Source organism: Galendromus occidentalis, unplaced genomic scaffold (assembly GCF_000255335.2).
Source record: "Galendromus occidentalis unplaced genomic scaffold, Mocc_1.1 scf7180000075532, whole genome shotgun sequence".
Classification (NCBI taxonomy): Eukaryota; Metazoa; Arthropoda; class Arachnida; order Mesostigmata; family Phytoseiidae; genus Galendromus; species Galendromus occidentalis.
The window spans coordinates 1-4,554 of record NW_003803522.1 but is presented as its reverse complement, the minus strand read 5'-3'; positions in this window follow the sequence as shown (position 1 = coordinate 4,554).

Here is a 4,554-nt window from a genome sequence, read left to right as displayed (position 1 = left end):
CTTCATGAGCTTCGTTTTGGAAACATTCACGGTAAGGCCGTTTGACCTCGAGAACAGGTCCAGAGTCCTCATCGATCTCTGAAGCTGCCGACGCGATCTGGAGTACAGGACCGCGTCGTCAGCGTACAGAAGCGTCGTGACCAGGTCGTGCTCGGCCCCGATGGTCCCAGGGAGGTCACTGAGGAGCACGGAGAACAATAAGGGACTCAGATTGTCGCCCTGGGCGACGCCCGTCGTCTGCGGGAAGGGCGGCAGTGTTCCGACTCCATCGTCAATGCTAACTGTCCCTCTCTGCAGCATTTGATTTATCAGACTCAGCATCTTCGTCGTGACTCCGGCAGATGCCAGTTTGTTCAGAATAATTCTTCTCGAGGACAGGTCAAAAGCAGCCTTGTAATCAACGAAAACAGCGTACAGTGGGGCTTGTCCGGGTTTTACGGCAGTGCTGATCTTCTTCAGCAGCACTTCGCATGCCATGATCGTCGATTTGCCGTGTCTAAAACCAAACTGTTGATCGGGAATGATTTCCTTGAAGTCTAGGTATCGCTCAAGTCTCACCGCGACCATTGCCGATAAGAGCTTGCCCAGGACGCTCCGCTTCGCGATTCCTCTCCAGGATGACGCGTCCCGAGGATCACCCTTCCCCTTTGGGATGATTGCAAGCTCACAACTCCTCCATTCGTCCGGTATTACTCCATCCTCGAAGCAGACGTTCAGAAGGGCAGCCAACTGAGGCACTATTGCACCGCATTGTTGGAGATGCTCGTTTAGGAGACGGTCTGGTCCAGCCGCCTTGTGTTTCGGGAGCGAAGCGATCGTGTCAACGATCTCGGTTATGGTCCAGGGGGCATCAAGAATCTTGGTCTCCTCCAGATCATCCTGTTGACGTACCCACTCAAAAAGTGGAATGTGATTTGGTATTGTGTCTTCGGCATTGTACAGTTTGCCGAAATGCTCGGTGAGCACGGAGGCCGGGATCGGGCAGGTATTTTTGCCACGGTCTTTTCTTAACCACCGGTACGGGTTTCTCAACGCCTCTGTCAGTAGACGTTCTTCTGAAGCATGTTCGTATTCTCTCTTCTTTCGTCTCAGAAGAGATCTGTACGCAGCGCGGAGCTCGTGGACCTCTCGTACACATCCAGTATGTGTGGTAACTGCGATTGTCGCGCCGCGAAGTGCTCTCTGAAGCCAATAACACTCTCTGTCGAACCAGGGTTTGGATCTTCTGGTTACGGTCGGGACGATGCTTTTCTCGATAATCTGGGCCAAGGTGTTCTTTGCCGATTCGACATTTCTCTCTAAGCTGATATCCTGTGCCGTCAAGGATCTCGAGCCGTCCAGCAGAGTACTCTGGTTCAATCTAACATTTGCTCTTTTTACTCTTGGGCACGTATTTGAGGCCTCCAACCCCAAGACCGCTGCTGTGGGCAGGTGGGGGGTTGTGCCGTAGACAGTCAGATGTGTTTGGTGTCCAAGATAGCGTGCGGGTCTGTTACTCGCGAAAATATCGACTGACGAGCTTCCCTGGTGGGAGACAAAAGTCGGCTCATGTTCATCGGATATCAGCCAGAATCCCCAGCTGTGCAGGGCGTCAATGAGTGCTTTTGTGCGCCTGGATTTCTGTTTGTCGATAGGTGCATTTAGGTCTCCACAGAGAATCGTTGGTATATCAGTGCGTATGTACGTTGATGCATTGGCCAGCCTGACTTCGAAGTTTTCCAGCGTCTCCGCTGGATTGATGTATAGTGCTATGATTACTAAGTTGTTCGCCTCGATTATCACGGTGTCATCCTCGGCCAGCCTGCATCTCGCTTCCTTTAACTTGCTATTGTATATAACGGCCACTCCTCCACTGGGGCGGCCGGGCCCCTCCTGTTTATTGGCGGGGCATTGTGCGATATGTAATAGCGGGAATTTCAGATCTTTGCTGAGTTCCCAGGTTTCGGTGAAAATAAAAACATCGTAGGCTTTCATCTGATCTGCGTTGAGTACGTCCATCTTTCTACGAAGCCCCTCGCAGTTCCAGAGCCCGATGGTACAGTCAGTATCGGTGTCGGCAACTGGCAACCCAGTATGGGCTGGACTGCCAGGAAGTCTCGTTCGTTTACGTTTCGTTGTTGAGCATTCTTTCAATTGGTTCAGTTTCACGGGGTTCTTGTGTGTGTTTCTTACGTCACATTCAGCATAGGAGAGGGGTGAGTAAGGGCAGAGCAGCCGCCGCTCTACTCCTTGAACCCCGGCTGAGCTTCAGTTACGGTCGTATCCATCTCCGAGGTCGAGTCGGTGTCCTCTCGGACCGCCGTCTCAGAGATTTGATCGTCATAGAGCCTGCCTCGGAAGAGTCTCACCTCCAGTCCAGCGCTCCATAACGAAGAGTCCTTAGCGATCGTGCCCTCTCCACTGTCGAGTTCGACAACAAAGGAGGCAAAAGACGGGTTTGTCGCACGCGATTTCATCTTGATCGCCCTGATCACTTTCTTTGACTTCCGGCAGACGTAGTCGAGGACCGTCTTAGTCTTCACATCTGGTGCGAGCTTCGAGATAAAGATGCGGTCCGGGTATGGCATTTTCTGGAGGGTAGACACCGTAGGTAAAAGGTTGTCCCCTGTGCCGACAACCACGTCTGATCGAGGAGCGGGTCTCTGCTCAACCCTAAACACGTTCTGTTCGCGCGTCGTTGCATCCAGAGTTCTTTTCGGTAACTTTGGTGTGCTCATAAAAAGTCCGTCAGAACGAATAGAATATACATAGAAAGAATATTTGTGTAATGAGTGCTCTGATGGCTCATATTGTTCAGGACGGAAATAACTTTATCAAATCATAACAGCAGGTAACATCACGCGAATAATTACAATAATCTAAGGAGGGGAGATGTTTGTAGTAGTGTAACGGAAACCTATTCGTAAGCGCCATCTGGTGTACGTCGCAATAAACAGACAGTCTTGTCTCAACCTTCGTGAGAGTGCCTTCACTTCGTAGCGGCTCCAAATCATCGAATTACCAACTGAGCCCAATAGAGATTGTGAACAACTTCAAATACTTAGGTATCACACTTCAACCAGCCCTGGGATTCAGCGAACATGTAGGAGAGCTGAGGTCGAGAACAGCAAAAGCGATTATTTGTATCGGAGGACAACAAAAGCTCGCGATCGAGCTCGCGATGAAAATTTTCGATCTGAAAATAATGCCTATGATCATATACGGCATGAAGATCATATCCCCTCGATTGGCAAGGGAAACAATGGAAAACCTTGACAGATGCAAGAGCGCATACATCAAAGCAAAGCTAGGGCTCTGCAAAAACACATCTAACACATTCGTGTTAGCCCTGACAAACCAAAAGACCTTATGCGAAACGCTACGAGAGGAAAACTGCGAGTTCAACGCATGGAACGAATACGCACAAAACCTCGAAAGAAAAATAAAGGAGTACAGCGAAAAGAAATATGAAGAAGGACCAGCATTCAAGCGGGAAGAATGGAAGAGCTCGAACCGAACGGATGGAGGAATAATCTGTAGAGCGACGTACCATGGGTACCACCATAGAATATGCGATCGAGAGGACTTTTTCGAAAATGTAATCAGCTTGTGTAGATGCAGATACTGTGGAAAGCCAGGAATAGATAGATACCACATACTACAATGCATACATTTTAACGGAAAAACAATTACAAAGATTGTAAGGGATTTAGAAAACCAACAGCGAATAAGCGAATGAATGAATTGAAAGCCTTGTGATAGCCTTGCGATACTTCTCCTCGAATTGATCGAGGCTCCAGCGGCCGATAGGGATCCGCAAGCGCATTGTGAATCGCAAGATCGCGACGATGCGTGAGATTTCAGAAGTTCGGAATCATCGTCGAGTCTGAGTCTGGGTTGCTTGTGTCCCATAGGCCATAGGCCATAGGCAACCTGATTGTACGACCGAGTTTGAGACGCGGCCTATGATTGCAGGTGATCCTTGTGTCTGACCAAAACTGGTCAGGTGTTGCGGATGGTTGGAGAGAATTCGAAGGTGATAGGACGTTCCCACAGCGGCACAATTTCACCAGTAGGGAGACTTGAGTTCAGGCACTAACACTCGGATGCAGGATCGAGGAATCACTCGGGCAGAGGTTTCACAAGACAGTAGTTTATTCTATGAGACTGGGGTGTTCTTATTCTAGATTCTTGTTGAGAGAAAGGGAAGCCTACGTTATACCTAGAGCTTCTCGCTGGTTGAAGAGAGCGCACCCCCGTACATTCTATCAACCCGCGTCTTTCATTTATGCCGGTGCTTGTATCGATTCCGTAGCTGGGGAGACACCCAGCCGCTTCGGCACCCATCGCCGTACACTTATGGCGCCACGGGGTCCAATCCTGGTCTTGATGCCGACTCAGATGGGATTCCTTTGTTCTTGCGGTTCATCAGAGTATCCTCCGCTCGAGGATCTCCCAACCGGCTCAGAGATCTTAGGTCTCTCAATAACTACGGCATTTCTTTGATCTCACGAGTCCTCCGAGAGAAATCCTTCTGATCAACATGATCGCTCGGAGTTATCGCTATCTAACATC